Source organism: Rousettus aegyptiacus, unplaced genomic scaffold (genome assembly GCF_014176215.1).
Source record: "Rousettus aegyptiacus isolate mRouAeg1 unplaced genomic scaffold, mRouAeg1.p scaffold_m13_p_4, whole genome shotgun sequence".
Classification (NCBI taxonomy): Eukaryota; Metazoa; Chordata; class Mammalia; order Chiroptera; family Pteropodidae; genus Rousettus; species Rousettus aegyptiacus.
This window is the reverse complement of record NW_023416307.1, coordinates 117,861,896-117,883,042: the sequence shown is the minus strand read 5'-3', so window position 1 is coordinate 117,883,042 and position 21,147 is coordinate 117,861,896. Positions and strand designations below refer to the sequence as shown.

General features: G+C 35.9%; 1 protein-coding gene and 1 pseudogene across 17 annotated transcripts in view; both read right to left on the bottom strand.

Annotated features, from left to right (window-relative positions):
* Positions 1-21,147, bottom strand: part of GRM7 (glutamate metabotropic receptor 7) — a 761,960-nt gene that overhangs the window by 424,565 nt on the left and 316,248 nt on the right. The gene's annotated exons all lie outside the window — the stretch shown is intronic.
* Positions 14,778-14,896, bottom strand: LOC118602169 (annotated as a pseudogene).

Genomic DNA, 21,147 nt, shown 5'->3' with positions numbered 1-21,147 from the left:
AATACTTTACCAGCTTTCTGGGATCCCTTAGCCAAATCAAGCTGACATAAAATTAACTATCTAAATATAGAACTCTAGATTTCTGGGTTTTCTTATCTCTTTTCTTCATTTCCAATTCAGCATTCTAAGGATACTTTATTGGTTCCCACAATAAGTCAGGCATTGCTTATCAGTTTTCCCTTTTTGCTTTTCTAATGTCTCTCTTCTCTCTGCTGACTTTCAGTGTTTCATTTTGTTTGGTTTTCAGTAGTGTGATGATGATGTGCCTAGATATTATTTTCTTTTTATTATCATGGCTGAGATTCAGTAAGCTTCTTTGATCTAGAAGTTATTGTTTTTCATTATTTTCAGACATTTTTGCCATTTATTTATTCCAATACATTTTCTGCCTCTTTTCATTTCTCCTCCCCTGTTGGAACTCCAAACTGTCATGTATGCAACTTGGTGTTATCCCACAGGTTATTGGGGTTTCATTCAGTTTTTCAATCAATCTGGGCTTAAGTTAGATATTTCCTGTTTACCTTTCCTCCTTGTCAAAAGATCTGTTATGTCCAACATGCTGTTAATCCCATTTAAAAAATTTGTGACATTAAATATTGCATTTTTCAGTTCTAGATTTCCATTTAGTCATTTTTAAGTTTTATTACATTATATTATTTTGAGAATATAATGTAATAAAAATGTCATAATGATATGAAAATAAGAAAACCTAGGTTTTAGAATATAGAAGACATCTTGTATTTTTACCAGCCACCCATTCTCCCTTCTTTTGGTAGTTGTTTATAGTTTTACTTTGAGGAGTTGCCTTTGTCCCATTTAATTTAGGTTCACACAGACTCTAAGGTAAATTGCTTTAACTTAGCTTAAGGCAATTAGTGAGCTATATTCTCCTGAGCACATTGATTGGTTTAGGAATAGCTTCATGTTCCAATCAGTACTAAAGCGATGCCAAAAGAATTTCTAAGGAATTCTGGGAAAGAGCTTCTCATTCTTGTAGAATTTTAACCCAGGAGTTAGAAAAGTCTGGAACTGCTAAAATCATGTTGTTGTTATGAAATTATCAACCTCCTGAAAATAGAGCCAATTTACAATGAGAAAGAAGCCAATTTGAGTAAAGGAATGAAGAATCTTGATGAGAAGTTTGATCTACTTGATCAAAAACTGAGGCATTAAACCTCAACTTTTCCTATATTGCATGAGGCAATAAATATCATTTTACTTAAGCCAATGCAAACTGGGGATTGATACCAGTTGAGTTTAGCTCAGAGCTTTGCAAATAGCATATTATAGAATGTGTCATAAATGAGTAAAAAATATACTTAGTGCTTAATTTTTCAGGCTTCAGAAAAGCCAGAAAAGGTTCACAGTCACTGGAGTCACTGGATTGGTCAGCTATAGCCACTAACAGTCTCAAAACATTACACCAGTTTGTCATAACCATATCATTATGTTCCATCTGTGCAGTACTATAAAAATGTTTGGAAAGCACTGCCTTAAATAAACCATTTACTATTTCTGAACTCCATTTTTATCATCTGAAAAATTAGATTGCAAGGGTATCTTCAAAAGATATTTATTCTATACCAGTTTATGACTCCACGTTGTCAATTTTGGCTGCAAAATTCTAGTATCAAAGTCAAAAACTATATTGTACAACCATGAGGAGAAATAGGTTATATCAACACTAAAAGAAAAAAAAAATGGAAAGGGATAATTAACGAATAAAGAGACGCTTAACGCGCAACCCTGGAACACATAGGGATACTAAAGATGCATTTGAATAAATATAATTCTAAAATGGATTATTTTCCTTCATCTGAAACCTAGGTGATTTCAGGTAGCAGTGGTTCTAAGAAAATACTATGTCCCAAACTCCAAAATAGATATAGAGTCTAAAGGCCCTACCAACATTAGTTTCCATTATTTGACTAATACCAACTTTCAACATTGCAATCACATGTGCAACACAATGATCTGAAGTTGCCAACAAAAGAAAAAAGCAATGACATTCAGTCTAATACATAAGACAAGACATAGTTTGAATATGGACATGTCATGTTCTCATTATGCTGGTAGACACCTTACTCATTCTCTAGTCCATTTCCAACATTTTAAAGGTAAGAAAGACAATTCTGAATGTGATTATTTTATGATGACTCAAACAAGTTCTTTTGCCATATTACACTCAACCATGGTCCTCTAATTTGGGATGTGTACCCATAGGAGATCTCATATTGTGAACCTATGGGCTCCCTGGGAAGTAAACGGCACGTCCTATTTCTCTGGATCATTTAGCTCTAGCCAGTCAGAGAATCATCATTTAAGTTGACATCTTTGTTTAATCTTATCCTGATTCTAAGATATATCCTGCAGGGAATCAGATAAAAAGATTTAACACAAAAAGAGGTTATAAATTAACAGCCTAGTTGGTGGTACCAGTGCCTGTTCAGTTTCCTCAGAAATAAAGACATTGTTTTCATCCCATTTTATTGAAGGTATAAAAATGTTGCATAGGCAAAAAAGAAGAATTTCAAAAGAGAACACAGGAAAAACAGGTGTAGCTATTGTCACTATTTGCCAGCAATGCTAAGAAACTTGTTCCTGGGATATAATGACAGAGCTGGGACCCTCAAAGCTGGCAGATCTCTAAAGTGTTCTAACAACAAACACATACATCTGTGCATAAATAGAAATCTGGAGATGTGCCCTGGAAAGCTGGTTAGAGGAACCATGTGACTTACTCAGTTGGCAAACCTGAAGTACTACCAGATCCTTAAATCTCCCATTTTTCATACTGATAGAAGCTTAGAATGGTTTTGGAAATTTAGGATCAGTCTCTCATCTGTTGATTCCTTTATTCACTAGCTCACCCAAGTATGTAGCCTGGTGTTTAGCCAAGTATATTCCTCATAGTAGGTAACCAAAATATATTCAATGAGCATATGTAATACAAAAGTAAATAGTCTTTCCATTAAATTTTCCTTTTCCTTGTTTGACCTCAGGTTTATGGGATGGTCTTATTCACTTATTACACAATTTTTAGAAATTCTTAACTTAAATTTTAAAAAGTAAGTTTCTCCATAAATAAAAAATTTCAATTCTGTGTATGTGCAGTAAATAAACTGATTTGTGTAAAGCACTCGAAACTGTGTAGTACATATATAAGCAATAGTTATTCTTATCAGTGTTATCAGTATAATTATTATTATTATTACTACTACTAATACTATTATGAGTAGTATTCAAGTGTTTGTAATCCAAATAGACACCTTTATTTACAATCCATGTAAAATTCAAAATCAAACATTTTTGATGAAATGAAATGTGCTATGTCGTTAATTGATTAGGGCCCTCTCAAATTTGAGACCAAGCAAGAAAGGTTGAAGTTAAAGAAAACTTTGGCTAAATTACATTTTACTTAATTCGACAACCATATACTCTGCTTATTTATGTGCCAGGCACTGTGCTAAGAACAATGTGAGAGAGAATGACCGAAGGAATAAACTGGCAGGGGCAAGACTGAAATTTTCCTGAAAAGCATGGAAAAACCAGACTTTTTAATCCTACATTAACATTACAAGTGGTAGACTTAGTTTTCCGATGGATGCTTCAAGTTTGAGAGTTGAGTGAAATACATGGTTCTTCTTACAAGCTAGATCTTCAATATGCCAACATGTAACCATATATTAGCAGTTATATAATCCCTTCATTCATATTTCAGACTACATTGAGAGTCAGTGTTTTTGCAAACATAAAAACTATTTTAGAGGTCACAAACTGTAAGTCAATGGGTTGAAGTTACTCTCAACAGACATTTATTTGGTGCATATTAAATTGAGAATATTTGGGTTTAAAAAATATCATATCTAGGAGCCAGCCACATTTCTTCATGTTCACAATCATCTGGAGAGGAACAGCAGCTGACTTCTTTAGAAAAGTTTTGTCAGAAGAAGTGTCAAGATGGCAGGCTAGGTAAAAATGAGGTTCATCTCTTCTTAGGACCACATTAAAATCACAACCAATTATAAAACAATCAATATGGAGAACCACCTGATGTTTAGCTGATAAAAACACATACGTCTGAGAATATTCTTTTTAAAAAAAGGCCACATCGAAACTGGTAGGAGGGGTAGAGGCACAAAGTGGTCTGGTCCTACTATACCTGTGCATGATGGCTGGGCGCCACAAGGGACAATGTGGCTGCAGAGGCCTCTCTGAAGGAACAAGGAGCCCTAACTTTACACAAGTTCTCTCCAGTACAGGGTTCTAGTTCTGGGAAGAGGAGTTCCCACAGAACATGGCCTTGCTTAAAGGGCCTGCACACAGGCTCGCTCACTTGCAGATACTCACCATGGGCTCCAGTGGAGGATCTGCAACTCAGGAGGTGCAAGAGACATAGAGGGACAGACTGACATACATGGTGCCAGAGTAATGGCTGGAGAGACAGTCACCATTGCTCCACTGTTGGGTCTCCCTCTGGGGCAGTCTGCACACAGATGCCATCTTGCCTATGTTGAACCCTTCTCCCGTAGGACTAATTCTGAAGCTGCATTGGCCTGATGAGATTGGCCAGCCCCACCCCATGTCTCTCTGAGACCCTGTCCCATTCAACCCACAAATTCCCTGTGCAGGTCCATTGCCATGAAGCCACCCCCGGTCACCCCTTCCAGAAGCCATGTACTCCTTGCAGACAATGAACCTCAGCTTGCGTGGCCTGCACATTTCAGTGGACACATTTAGTGGTGGACCACTGGTGCCAGCATGAGCTACAGTGTCTCTTGAGAGGACTGCAGGAGTCTGAGGGCTGATTCAGACAGCAGCTGACTTCACTGTGATCTGTGACTTTTGCAGGAGCCTGCAGACACAGCAATGACAACAATTCTGATTGGCCTGAAGGGATCTGCTCACTCTACCCTGTATCTCCCTGATACCCCACACTACCCAACTGAAAAATTACCCATGGCAAGCCCATTCTCAGGTGACCATCCCCACCCTGTGCTTTTTTTGGGCCACAAATTTGTCAGCAAACGATGACATTCAACTCATGTAGCCTACACATGGCCTGTTCATCCTGGGAAAGACTTTCAGTAGCAGGACACAAACCCTGCCTGAGCTACAATATTTCTTGAATGAATTTCGGGTATCTGCAGGCTCAAAGCACAAAGTGGGTGGCCTTGTTGCAATCTGAGACTTTTATAGGAACCCACAGAGACAGCACTAGCATGAAAATTGATACTGTATTGGCCAGGAGAAATCTGAACACTATACCCTGGTGACTCCTTAGGACCCTGCACCACCCAACTTATGTACCACCAAAAGGCTCTTCCATCTGAAAAGTCTTACAGGTGGCTGGAAGGCAGCCTCAGGCCTTGAGGTACACTGGTTCTTTTGCTAAGCTATCCTGGGCTCAATACTGGGGTAACCACCTCAGCTTGTATCATTTTCTCTTCCACTTGATTTCAGATTCATCATAGGCAGCAACCATCCGTGGATAACTTTGTAGCTTCCAACAGGGAACCCCAAGCAATGAGAGGTAGTAGCTAACCCTGGCCAACTTGGGAGCATTTCCCAGGGGGCCACAGCACCAACACACCCAGAATCTGGTGCCAGGACATACAGAGCAACACATGACTAGCCCCATATGCAGCAATCCCAAAGGGTGATCCAAACAGGTACATGAGCCTGCTGGATTGCATCCCACTCTAAGGTCTCAATCTCCACACAATAACTAATACCCTGTGGGGGTGGCCAATTCCAAAGCCAGTCAGCCCCAGGTCAATCCCATATACTGACGTGCTAACAGCAATAAATGCTTAGCTATAACAAACACACACAGCCCACACGAAGAACCAACCCAGAGCCCCTGGCACACAGGTGATTAAGGAGAGTATGCCAGTGGGCCACACAGGACACCTACTACATAATGCCATCTGGCCAAGGCTGGGAGATGAAACAAATCTTCCTGGCACACAGAAACAAACATAGAGAAAAAACTAAAATGAGAAAACAAAGAAACATGTTACAAATGAACCAACAGGAATAAACTAAAAAAAAAAAAAATCTAAACAAAATGCAGGCACGCAACCTACCAGAGTCAGAGTTCAAAAGAATGGTTATAAGGATGCTCAATTAACTTAGAGGGAGAATAGATAATCTCAGTGAGAACTTTAACAAAGAGATAGTAAGTATAAAAAAGGGACATAGAGATCATAAAAAAGAACAGTCAGAAATAAAGACTATAATAACTGAAATGAAGAATACTCTAGAAAGAATAAATAGTAGATTAGATGAAACAGAGATTGAACGAACAATTGGAAGACAAGGTAGCAGAAAACATCCAAATGGAACAGCAAAAAGAAAAAAAGAGAATTAAAAAAAAAATAAAAGTTTAAGAAACATCTAGGATAACATCAAGTGTACCAACATTGCATCCTAGGAGCACCAGAAGATAAAGAGAGAGAGCAAGGAACTGAGAAACTATTTGAAGACATAATGACAGAAAACTCGCTAATCTGGCAAAAGAATTAGACATATAAGTCCAGGAACCACAAAGAATCCCAAACAAGAGGAACCCAAAAGACCCACGCCAAGACGCACCATAATTAAAATACCAAAGGTTAATGACAAAGAGCGAGAATCTTAAAAGCAACAAGAGAATAGCAGGTAGTTACTTACAAGGGTGCTGCCATAAGGATGTCAGGTGATTTTTCAACAGAAACTTTGCAGGCCAGAAGGGATTGGCAAGAAATATTCAAAGTAATGAAAAAACAAAAAACTACAACCAAGAATATTCTACCCAGCAAGGCTATCAATTAAAATGGAAGATGAAATAGAGCTCCCCAGTTAGGAAAAAGCTAAAGAAATTCATCACCAACAAGCCAGTATTATAAGAAATGTTAAAGAGACTTTCATTAAAAAAAAAAAAAAAAAAGAAGAAGAAGAAGGGGAAACAAACTCTGTAACTCCATAAATATGAATAATAAAATGGCAATAATTATGTACCTATTAACAACCACTTTACATGTAAATGGATTAAGTGGTCCAATCACAAGGCATAGGGTAGTTGAATGGATAAGAAAACAAGACCCATGCATATGCTGACTGAAAGAGACTCACTTAAGATCAAATGACACAGACACTGAGAGTAAAGGGAATGAAAAAAGATATTTCATGCAAATGGAAATGAAAAAAATTGGGGTAGCAATAACTGTATCAGACAAAATAGACTTTAAAACAAAGACTGTAATAAGAGACAAAGAAAGGCATTGCATAATGATAAAGGGATCGATAAACAAGAGGACATAACCCTAGTAAACATATACACACCCACACAGAAGCACCTACATATATAAAGCAATTATTAACTTACATAAAGAGACAGACAGTCAGTAATCCACTCATAGTAGGATACTTTAACTTCCTATTGAAACCAATAGACAGATATTCCTGACAGAAAATCAACAAGAAAATAGCAGCCTTAAATGATACATTAGACCTGATAGATTTAACTGATATTTTCAGAGTGTTTCACCCCAAGACAGCAGAATATACATTCTTCTGAACTACACGTGGAACATTTTCCTGGATAGACCACATGGTAGGCCACAAAACAAGTATCAATAAATTTAAGAAGACTAAAATTATATCAAACATTTTCTCCTACCATAATGATATAAAACTAGAAATCAACTACAAGAAAAAAACTGGAAAATACACAAACAAAACACATGGAGACTAAATCATACCACTAAACAATGAATGGTTAAAAGGTGAGATAAAAGAAGAAATCGAAAGATACCTAGAGACAAATGAAAATGAAAACACAATGACTCAAAATCTATTAGACATAGCGAAAGCAGTCCTAAGAGAGAAATTCATACCTAAACAGGCCTACCTCAAGAAATTTTTAAAAATCTCAAACAATCTAAAAGTACACTTAAAAGAACTAGAAAAAGAATAGCAAACAAAACTGAAAGTAAGTAGAAAGAAGAAAATAATAAAGATTGGAGCAGCAATAAATGAAATGGAGTCTTGAAAAACAATATTAAAGGTCAGTGAAACAAGAGCTGGTCCTTTGAAAGGATAAACAAAATTAATGAACCTTTAACCAGACTCATCAAGAAAAAAAGAGGACTAAATAAATAAAATCAAAAATGAAAAAGAAGAAGTAACTGTGGATTCCACAGAAATACAAAAGATTATAGAAAAACACTACTAGCAATTATATGCCAACAAATTGGACAATCAGGAAAAAAATGGATACATTCCTAGGAACATACAATCGCCCAAGACTAAGTCAAGAAGAAAGAAAATCTGAACTGTCTGATTACCACCAACAAAATCGAATCAGTAATCAAAAAACTCCCGCCAAACAAAAGTCTTGGCTTAATAGGTAGATTTTACCAAACATTCAAAGAAGAATTAACAACACTTCTTTTCAAAATATTCCAAAAAATTGAAGAGGAGGGAAGTCTCCCTAATCCTTTTTACTAGGCCACCATTGTCTTGATTCCAAAACCAGATAAAGGTATAACAAAAAAAGAAAACTATAGGTCAATATCCCTGATGAACATTGATACAAAAATCTTCAACACAATATTAGCAACCATATTAAGCAATACATTAAAAATATCATACACTATGATCAAGCTTTATTTATTCCTGGGATGCAAGGTTAATTTAATATCTGAAAATCAATTAATAGGATGCACCACATTAACAAGTTAAAAGACAAAAATCATATGATCATATCAATAGATATAGAAAAAGCATTCAACAAAATCCAGCATCCATTTATGTTAAAAACTCTTAGCAAAGTGGGAATAGAGGGAACATATCTTAACATAATAAAGGCCATATATGACAAATATACAGCTAATATCATACTTAACGGGGAAAAGCATTTTCCTCAAGATCAGGAACAAGACAAGGATGCTCACTTTCACCACTTCTATACAACATTGCATTGGAAGTTGTGGCTATAGCGATCGGACAAGAAAGGGAAATAAAAGACATTCAAATTGGAAAGCATGAAGTAAAACTGTCGTTATGTGTAGATGAGACAATATAGAGAACCAAAAAACTGTTAGAACTAATCAATAAATTCAGTAAAGTAGCAGGATATAAAATTAATATTCAGAAGTTGGCCGCATTTTTATACACCAATGATGAACTTAGAAAAATTAAGAAAACAACTCCATTTACAATTGCATCAGAACCATGAAGTACCTAGGAATTGAATTAACCAAGTGGTAAAAGACCTATTCTTGTCATTGAAAAAAGAAATTGAAGAAAATACAAATAAATAAAAGCATATATTGTGCTCATAAGTCGGAAAAATCAACATTGTTAAAATGTCCATTTTACCCAAAGCAATCTATAGATTCAATGCAATCCCTATCAAAAACCAATGGCATTTTTCAGAGAACTAGAACAAATGATCCAAAAATTTATATGGAACCATAAAAGATCCTGAATAGCCACAGTAATCTTGAGAACGAACAAAGTAGGAAGTGTCACACAATCTGATATCAAACTAACTATAAGTCTAGACTCATCAAAACAACACCATACTGGAATAACACCAGATCATAATAGTGAGCCAAGAAATAAATCTACATTTATATGGTTGTTTAATTTATGACAAAGGAGGCAAGAATATACAATGGGGTAAAAATGATTCCTTCAACAAATGGTGTTGGAAAAGCTGGACAGATATATGCAAAAAAATAAAAATAAAATAGAAAAGAAAAAGAAAAAGAAAGAAAGAAACTGGACCACCTTAGACCATATACAAGAATAGACTCAAAATGGATTAAAGACTTAAATTTAAGACCTGAAACCATAAAACTTCTAGAAGATGACATAGGCAGTAAACTCTCCATTATTGCTATTAATAATTTTTTTTTCTGACATCTCCTGGGGCAAGGGAAACAAAAAAAAAAATAAATAGGACTACATCAAACTAAAAAGTTTTTGGACAGCAAAAGAAAGCAACAAAACAAAACAAAAAAAAAACTACCGAATGGGAGAAGATACTCACCTATGATACATCTGATAAATGGTTAATATCAAAAATTTATAAAGAACTCGTACAACCCAACACCGACAAAAAACCAAATAATCCAATTAAAAAATAGTCAGAAGACCTGAATAGGTGTCTCTCCAAAGAGGATATACGGATGGTCAATGGATATGTGAAAAGATGCCCAAGATCACTAATTGTCAGAGAAATACAAATTAAAACCACAAGGAGATATTGACTCACACCTGTCAGAATGTCTATCATCAATAAATCAAAAAATAAGTGTTGGCAAGGATGTAGAAAAAAGAGAACCCTCATACACTATTGGTGAGATTTCGAAATGGTACACATACTCTGGAAAATAGTTTGAAGTTTCCTCAAAAAATTGAAACTAGAACTACACTTTGACCCAGTAATTGCACTTCTGGATATTTTTTTAAAGAAAACCAAAATACTAATTTGTAAAGATCGATGCACCTCTATGTTCACTGAAGTGCTATTCATAGTAGCCAAGCTATACCTAAACATCCATCAACAGAGTACTGGATAAAGAAGTTATGGTTCATATATACAATGGAATATTACTCAGCCATAAAAAAAATGAAATTCTACCATTTGCAACCACACAGATAGACCCAGAGGTTATTATGCTGAATGAAATTAGTCAGAGAAAAATAATACCATATCATTTGACTTATATGCAGCATCTAAGGAACAAAAATAACAAAGTAAATGAAAACAGACTCACAGATATAGAGGACAATCTGGTGACTGTCAGAGGGAAGAGGGGTTGGAGGATGGGGCTGAGAGAAAAAGGTGAAGGGATGAAGAAGTACAAATTAGTAGTTACAAAAATCTCAGGGACATAGAGTACAGCATAAAGAATATAGTCAATGGTACTATAATGGCTATGTGTAGAGCCAGATTGGTGATAGAGTAATTGGGGGGATCACTTCATAAACTATATAAATATCTAATCAATTTACTGTATGTCTGAAACAAATATGAAATTTTAAAAAAAAGAAAAAGTTTGTCCTCTCCAGGGTATCAGAGTACCTCTACTTATCTCATGATGGTACATGTACTTAGTTCAGTTCCTCACATTATTTGTGAGGCATTGGAGTGTCTGGCCTCTGCCCTATATCCATAGATTTCGAAAATATTCCTGGATGGTTATGATCCACTGTGATGTTAATGAAGCTTTAGTTCAAGGCCCCTCTCTAGTACAACTCCTTGTAAGGCCCTGCACACATGCGCGCGCACGCACACACACATACACACACACACACGATTTTATTTTAGAGGCCTCCCACCACCACATTGAATACGTTTCAGTCTTATACAACCTAGATTTGTCTCTGATAAAATGCCAAAGGAGAATGAAATCAAATCATAAGAAAAATAAATAAATAAAATATACATGGTAAGAGATTGCAGCCACTTCTAACTCATTGAAATCTTATGAAAATCTACTGGGGATAGTATATATCTGCTATTGTTGGACATTACCTCCAGTATGGTATAGAAAAATTAATTGATAAAAATGAAAGTGCCTTAAGGATGCTCTTAGGATGCTTGTTAAAATCTGGGAGATTGCTTGCAGCCAAAAGTAATTGAAAATGTGATCGAAAGTTACAGCCAGACTACTTGGTACAGTGTGTGATGCTCTGATTTCAGAAGGGCAGAACTAACTTGTGAAGTAAAGCCTGAGAGAAAATCCTGGTGCTGAAAGCAGCAGTGCAAAGCATTAACCCCTGTGTTTCTTGCTCCCAGACCTCTGCTTTCAAAAAAACAGTTAAATGAGCAGTGTCTTTTGAGAGTCTTTAGGAAAATTTCCCGGACTGAGTATGTCTCCCTCCTCCTATTGTGTCCGGCCCCTTAAAGTATGTTCTTAAGAGATGGTGATGGTGAGTTAGGAACAATTAGGAGGGTCTCTGCAGGAACTGCAAGTTGTAGGAACAGGGAGCCTAACCTGAGTTGAAATAGAAGGTAAAATATCAGGAAGAGTCATCCCCAGTTGAGCTCCACAAAATCTGGAAATTAAGCCAAACCAGGAAGAAGCCAGAATAAAGACAAAACTTATGTAAGACAGTAACATAGACTCTAGATCAGAGGTTCAGCAAACTATTGTTCCCAAGCTATTTGCCAGTCTTTGTAAATGAAGTTTCATTGTAACAGCCACACCCATCCATTTAGGCATAGCCTTGGCTGTTTTTGCATTACACAAGCAGATGTGAATAGTAACAGAAGTTGTATGGTCCTTTTCAATGAGAAGGATTATTTATCCTGATGGTTACATAACTTGAAGAGTGCTGTTACTGACATCATTTTGATCAAATCCTATGGGAGGTGAAATAAATCCCTTAAATCTGTGGAGTTAGATTTTTAAAGAAGATATGGGGTTCTGTGTGTTTCTACCACCTGGTACAGGCCCCAAAGCAAGGGATAAGAAAAAGAATAATTACTAAGAATAATGAACCCTCTACTAAGATATTCTGTAGGATTTCCAAAGCATCTAATAATAAGGACTGGTTAAAGTGGAGTGTTTCCTAATATAACTGCTAAACATCAACATCAGAAGGGGATGGAGGACAAAAGAAACGCTAGAAGAAAAAGAACATAGGCTTCAGGCTTGTGCTCAAATTCTAGCACTGCCACGATGTCTAAGTGAAGTGGTACAAAGCAGCTCTTCTAAGCTTCAGTTTCCTCATCTGTGAATGCAAATAAGAGTCTTTCCTCTGAACTTTATTGATAACCAAACGAGTTAACTGGTCTTCACAAGATTGCACATCAAGAAGCATTTAATGTATTTTTTAAATTTAATAACATCACTATATTGGGTGACTGAAAAGTAAAAGTAAAAGGAATAGAGCCACCCATTTCAGATAGCTGTGTAACAAACTACCCGTCCCCCCATAGCAAAGTGGTATGAAACATGATGCACATATTACATTGTTATTCAGTAATGAATAGGTGGTCCTGATGATCTGAGGTCTGGGCTTGGCTTGGCTGATCTTTTAAGCCTGGATCATGGGTCTGTAGTCATCTAGGTCAGAGGCTGGGTCTGGGTTCTAGAAAAGGTTATCATTCATATGTCTGGTGGTTGGCTGGCTCTTGGCCATAAAAAGTGTAAGAACCAGAACCTGGATCTCTTTATTGCGCACTAGGCTAGCCTGGGCTTGTTACCATGGCACCTGGGCAGGGTTCAAAGACAAGGTAGAATTAGACAAAGCCTCTGGAACTAGATTGGAAAGTGGAATATTATCTATTTCTACCACATTCTAGTGATCAAAGCAAGTCACGGGATAGCCCATAATCAAACACTAGGGAAAAACTCTCTCTTAAAAAAAAGTTGTTGTCAAGTCACATTGCATAGGGCATGGATATAGGAAGGCATAAAAAATTATAGTAAATCTATCATATCTCCTTCTTTTAAAAAAGGAAACATACACACACACACACACACACACACATATATATATATATATTTCATGTTTGTTTTAGACATAAAGTGAGACAAAGTATTGAAAAGATCTAGAACACTGTTTGGCACAACCTAGGTACCCAATAAATATTGGTGCCTTTGCTGTATTAATCTAATTTGTATATTATAATTCTAGAAAATGTTTTTTTTCACAGGTTCTATTTTTTCTTTCAAAAAAATGTAAACTCCAGATAGACTTAATGTTATGTGAAAAACAAATTGTATATGTTATATTCTTTGCATCCAGTTTAGAAATAATAAACATTATCTGTGTAGGTATCTCAAAAACAGTATGTTTCCAGTGTGAATTGAATGCCTTTGCATCTTTTCTACAACATGTAGAAGCAAGATATAAATGCATGATGAGGGTTTGGTTGCCAGTTGCTGTGCAGGATCTGCTTGATGGCTTAGGTCAAATGTCTGGAGGTGTAGGTGTGACCCTGTACCACCATAATCCTTGAGGGTTGGAGACAAAGCCTGGTCCATATTTAAGCATGATGGGGAGGCAAGGAGTGCTTATCAGTACCATAGAATCAACATAGGTGGCGGCCAAATTACTAGGATAAATAGATCTCTTCAGAGAAGTTTAAGAAGCAAAAGGCTCTGTGCCCACCCATGCACAGAAAATGCAGTGCCAAATGTAATGAGTGACTTGGCCTATGTACCGAGATCTAAAAATTTCTATTTACAGAAGCAGAAAATTGCAGAGGCACAGTGCATGAAGGACTATGTACAGATACTCAGGACATCCACGTGTAAATATAAAGAAAAGAAAGCACGGGCTGTTCCTGCTGTTTATTGTGTGGTTGGTTAGTGCTAACTAGCAAGATACATAGGTTTAAGGTAAAAAGCTTTAAAATCTGGTTTTGCTAACATCAAGACTGGGAACTTTATTCCGATGAGAGAAGTGCTTATATAATAACTAGGTATCAAAATGGGTCTACAGAGGAGTGAAAATAAGTAAATATAGAGTTCAGTCTCATTACGGGCAACAGAAAAATACATGAACATTATATTGCAGAAGTCTGTCCTAAAATGGGTCAAAGAAAAAATTTTAATGAGCTTAAGAAGAGAATCTTTGAAATGGTACCTTTCAAGAATATTTAGTAGCAATTCAAAACATCTTTATTTTATTTCATTTTATTGATTTATTTATTTTATTTTATTTCTATTTTATTTTATTTTATACTTTATGCAAGACAACCCTTGGTTGACCTCACAGATTGCAAGGACCTTGTCAACTTACAATCCCTTACTTTTTATTTTTTATACCTATAGCATCTAGTCTTCCTAGGTGGTCTCCCGTCCAAGTACTAACCAGGCCTGACTCTGCTTAGCTTCCGAGATCAGACAAGATCAGGAACATTCAGGGTGGCATGGCTGTAAAACATCTTTAATGGACAGTATATTCTGAAAAAAATATGCAAATCTTTTATCTTGACCGTTATGTTAAAAAATTATTCCTCTATAACAGTGTTTTGCACCTAAATAGTGTTTTATAAACTGATGACATTTCTCCTAAAACATAAATAAACTATCTTCTTCAGGTGTTGACAGGAATAATATGGAAAAATGCAACATTAAAAGAGATTTTCTAAGCAAAGTTTATCAAGTGTCAGCTACAGAATCATTCTTTAGATATTTGATAGTCGTGTCATCAATGAACATTTGTTGAATGAAGATTTTTATTGAGTGTGTTTTTATGAACCAGGCCCATTGCTAAGTATTTTATAAACATTATGTTATTACAATCATAAGACAATCTTATAATATATTATTATTACTGGTTACAAAACTGAGACCCAGAGAGGTGAGCGACTTGCCCAAAGTGGTGCTCCTTATGAGTAGTCGAGATGGGAATCCAAACCATATAGTTGGTATCCACATTAACCACTGTCCTGCTTTCCCTAATGAGGTAATAAGTAACATGAAAGACGTAGGTACATATTTTCTAATGAACCTCGGAATCCATGTTGAAGGGTCAAATTTGTTTTTTATTTCTAAAAGTTACCTTATTTTTTAGTATTTTCTTAAAGCACTGTTTCTCTGTAAATATGGCACATATTCTCATTTTCTTAAATTGCTTAAGAATTCCTTCTCTTTGTTTTAAAGGTTTATGTTTTAAACATCTAAAACTGTTAAAGACATTAAAGTATGGGGCAACTAAAATTAGAACTGATGGGTAGAAGTTGCAGGAAGAAAACATTTAATGTTCCAAACTTGAAAATGCTATGATCTGCTTTAGAATAAGCTACTCATGGTGGAAAATATTCCAGAAAAGACTAGGTAGCCTCTCAGAAAAAAATGCTGCAGATCAGAAGGTATTAAACAACAATTTGGGAGGGAGTGGATTAGATGGCCTCCCTCCCATCCTAGAGAGTCCATGGGAATCCAACATTTGGGTTTACAGCTGCAGTTTGGAGTTGTTTTGCAAAAGAAAGTCTCTTACCTGTTCAAGAATCATGGTCTCTGTGAAAACTAGATAGAGCAATCTAGTCATCTGACACTTATTTTCCGCTAGCAATCCCCCATGTAGTGGATATTTAATAAATACCTATTGCTATATTGCTCTTATCTTGTACAATTACAAAAAGACCATATAGTCTTTGAAAATAGCTATTAAAGATTTTTTATTCTTCATGCTCTGTTTAAATAAGCTACTGGGCTTTAAGAAAACACAGTTACAATAGCTGGGAAAATCTGATAACATAATCATAACTTTATATTATTCTCTGCATCCTTAATCTTGCATTTTCCAACAAATATAGCAGTGGTTACTTCCTATTATATTAGAAGATTAGTTGCTGATGTTTAATTAGTGAAAGGATCATAATTAATCATAGTGCACATTTTGAAGAACTTGCCAGTGGTCAGGAAGACTTTTCAGCCTTCTGATAAATCTTATCTTGGAAAGCTGTAATAAGCAGATTAAATAAATTGGGCTTTCTTGATTCAAAATGTAATTTCAAAACTTTAATTACAAGTTTTCCAGAATCCTAAACTAGGACATATATATTCTATTCTCTATTTCAAGAACATATAATCAGTTTTTGAAGCCAAGAAAAAAAATATTTTTGAAGGAAAAAAAAGTCCAAACCAAAACTTGGCAACAGTTTTAAATTCATTCAACACGAAGAACTATTTTAAAATCACTCTCCCCCTAGTTATGCAAATAAAAAATAATCTGTATTCAGACAAGTTCTTGGTATACTGAGCATTCCCATCATTGTACTCATATGTATCCATAAATAGCCATATTCATTATCTGAAGATCCACAGAAGAAAGTCACCTAAAAGGGATCATGATAAGGCTGTTAGGAGGCCTGAAAGTTCATCCTAAGAAACTCCAAACTGAGTCTATCAGATCTGAGTTAGAATCTTAGCTCTACTTCTTAGCAGTTGTGTAATCTCTATCCACAAAATGTTGCTAATAAATGTAGCTACTGCAATCTGGTTGTTAAGTGGATAAAGTGGATAAATTGAAGTTTGCAAAGTCTTCAGCACAATGGTTGGCACATGCCGTCAAATATTAAATAGTTTTTCATCATGTACTGTAAGCACCCTTTATCTATCGAGAATTACAAAAAGTTCAAAAGAACATTGATTAACTTACATTCTTGCCAAAGAAACTGGCACTGAGCAAACTTTCTCCCTTTTTGCATTTTCTACCTGTCATCTGATACTTCAGTTCACTTTCTCCCACTTCTATATAGATTTTTTTCACCTGGCCGAGTCCAGAAGGGGGTCTATGGTGGGCATTAAGGAACATAAATGCTCAGTCTCTCTTCCTGCTTTTTATCATATCTCTGTCCCAACTCAGTCTAATGATAGATACATGCCATTATACATTTGTCCAAACACATAGTATGCATAACACCAAGAGTGAACCATAAGATAAACTATGGACTCTGGGTGGTAATTATTAACTAATGTACCACTCTGGTGGGAGATACTGATAATGGGGGAGCTTGTGCATGCGTCATATGCAGGAGGTATATAAGAAATCTTTATACTTTTCTCTCAATTTCTGTACCTTTCTTAAACTGCTGTTTAGAAGCCTTAAAAAGTAAAGCATTAATAAAATTTTTTTAAAAAAGCACCATCTGACTTTGAAAACTTGACATATTTTGGGGGAAAAATGTATCCATATTTTGAGTCAATCCAGAGCCTAAACTGTAAATTTGACCTTTTTCACAAGACCTAAGTGAGAAAAGATGTTGGAAGAGAGTCTTCCCATATACACAAGAGAGCTGTTCCCCATTCTGTGCTGTGTACATATACTAATTCTCCCTTCTGTAGCATCCCTTCCCATCTCTTGTTGAAACTGCTCCCCGTGTATCAAAAGTCATCTCAGATATTGCTGCAGCCATAGGATCTTTCCTTTACTTCAAGTTCACAAGAAATTATTTATTTCTCTGTCCTACTTGATTATCTTTGATACATGTCTGTTCAGTGCACTGTGTATAGTTATTTGTCCACATCCTTCTGCCCTAGCAGCTCCCATGGGCTGCCACTGTATCAATGGCACCTAGCACAGTGCCCATCATAAATTGGATCTTGATAAATGTTGAACTGTAGCACTGCCCCATTGGAGGACAGGAGTTAAGTGGGCAGACTTATAGCTAGACTGTCTCATTGAATCCAAATTTGCCTCGTCTTATTCGAGGGTCCTTGGGCAGTTACTCAAAGAGTAAATGCCTTACTTTCCTCATCTGTAAATAGAAAATTATATCTATTTCACAGAGATTGTGTTAGAATTAAATAAATCAGTGAATGGAAAGTCCTCAGGTCAGTGTCTCCCACATAATTAGTGTTCAGTGAATGCCAGGTGTTATGATGATTATTGTTATCATTGTTATAGCACTTTGTCTATAGATCTGTCACATCACCACCCAGGAACATCCCAGAAAAAAATGTTTTTATTGGTGAGGCTTGAAACTTAACCAATATAGAAAGAATTCTGAAGGAAAAAAAGTATACACACACACACACACACACACACACACACACACACACCCAATTAAAAGAAAATAGATCAAAATATTTTAGAACTCTGTCTGCTCATGTGTTGGAGATGGCCGATTTGATAAAAGTCTAAAGAAACATTTAAGTGTTGACATCATACTATTAGACACCTTTTGATTGGGTATCAAGTTTATTAATAATCTTTGTAGAGCATATGTTCTATAGATGGGTTATATGTGCAACAAAAAACTGATTGGAGTCTAGGAATCACCAACTCACATGCCAAATGCCTAATTCACTGCCCAGGGCTCACTCCCAGAGCTTTTCAAGAGATGGGTGACATATGGACTAAACACCTGCTAAGCAGAGCCCTCTTCTCTTCCTCTAGCTGTCTTCCTACCCCTACCTTCCTTCTCTACACACACACACACACACACACACACACACACACACACACACACACACACACACACATAGTGGCTCCCAGTTTAGGAATTTAAGCCTATTAGGTGAGTGGGAAGTTTTTCAGTGCTCTTGTAAGTGAATGGATGGGTAGGTGTGTATGCTGTCTTTTGCATGCTGTCCTTTGCAGTACCATTGAGGTGGTAATGGCCTTTATCACTATTCTCCCACTGAAAAAGACTCATAAATATACCAATAAAATCTTATATAATAGTTAATTCCTAGAATTACCTCTACATTCACAACCCTGGTTCACTCCATTATTTTTTCCCTGTGGCATGCTGAATGCTGTTAGCAAAAATTTCTTTATGCTTCAGATTTTAAGCCTTTTTAGATTGTTGTCAATCCACGACTGCTGTTCAGAATAAAAAATCTGTTCTTATACACACAAAATCTCTTTTTAAGCTTCTTCAAGTCAATGGACCATATCCAACTTCTAATCTATGTCCGAGTTTCTCCTTACTTTCCACGCTGCTCTCAGAGTTCAAAGGGATCTTGGACAATTGTGAGAGAACAATCAAAGTTATAACAAATATCTTACTTAAAAAAAAAAAAATGAACTTCTGCTCAGAGTTGAACACTAAGGAACAGTTGCTACTGTATACTTAATCAGATGACTAGAATTTAAGTAATTTCTACATAATAGCAACCTTCTGACCATTGACAGATGGTATGAAAACCTAGCACTATAAAATCCTGCTTACTCTTAAGATATATATTTCTTCAACATGATAAGAATCTTCATGGTGCCTTTTCTATTTTAGTTTTTAATTCCATCCAAGTATAAAATTAAGTTTGTTTCTATTCTAAAATGTTTGTGAACATATATTTATTTCACTGTTAATTTAATCAATTTGAGTAGGTAATTTCTTTCCTGCATAGGGGTTCGAGTAGAAGATGGGAAATTGCTGATCCATAAAGCCTATAAACATAAGGAAACATTAAACATCTGTCAACCACAAAAAAAATAAAATTGCATCTAGGATGAGCTGAGATGAAGAAGAGAAGAAGCTAATTTGTTGATTGTCTCTCCTGCTGTTGTTTTTTTTCTCCAGAGACTATTTCCCATTAAAGTCCATCTACCCTTCATTTTTTACACAATATTCAAAGTATCTCAACATTTTCTAACTCCTATTGAGTCTACTAAACAGGATAATGATAAATGACTAGTATCTTCATATGTAGAGAAGAGGCAGTTTAACGAAATGCTCAAATAGTACTTGGGTTTGAATCCTAGCTCTGCCACTTTTAGATGTAAGATGTTGAACAAGTTTCTTAACTCTGTGCCTCAGTTTTCTCAGCTATAACAAGGACATAATAAATTAGCACATGGAGGTACCTGTTATGTAGTAAATGCTCAAAAAGTTGTACAATGGTAAAAAATATATATTTCTGTAGAGTATCCATTTTGTGTCTCTCTCTTGTCTTTTGCATTGTCATGAATGTAAACACTGGAAGGGGGCCATAGAGTCAGTCACAACGGGTATCAGGAAAAGCACTCAAACCTACTTATTCTCACTCACATTTCTTTCCATTGCATGATGCCATGAGGTCTTAAAAAAAAAAAAGGCCGTATTTTTTGGATGTGTGTGCATGTGTGTAAAAATACACATTCACTACTATGTCAGCATTTGTCAAATTATTAATAAGACTAGTAATACCTTAATCAACTGTTGGTTGATCATATCTTTATTATATCATTATCGAAGCTACTACCCTTTCTTATTCTAGACATCTGAAGTGTAGGTACCAATACTATCCACACTGAGAAAGCCAAGGATTGGAAATATTAAGTTACATATTTAATATCACATACTTGGTAGTAGAGCCATGGTTAAAACCCAGTACACTTAATTCTAAATTACATAAACCCTTTCGCAAGGGACTCTTTGTGATAAAGGAGAACACGACTGCAGAGCTCTGTGTTATTCTTGCCTGTCAAATATCCATTTCCATTTCTTTTGGTAACAGCTTCTCAGATTTTAATTTGGGAAGCAATCCCTCTCTCACTAGATACATTATTAGTAGAAATACTTTATAAGGAACCCTCATGATTCTCCTCACTCCTGAACAAAGGATGGAGATGTGACCCAAAGTAGGCAAATCATTCACTCTTCCTACACTTCAACTCTTCTTTCAAACAATAAAAGATTTATGGTAGATTCTCAGAAGTACCTGAAACAACAGTCCAGGACTGAATTCCTGAAGATAT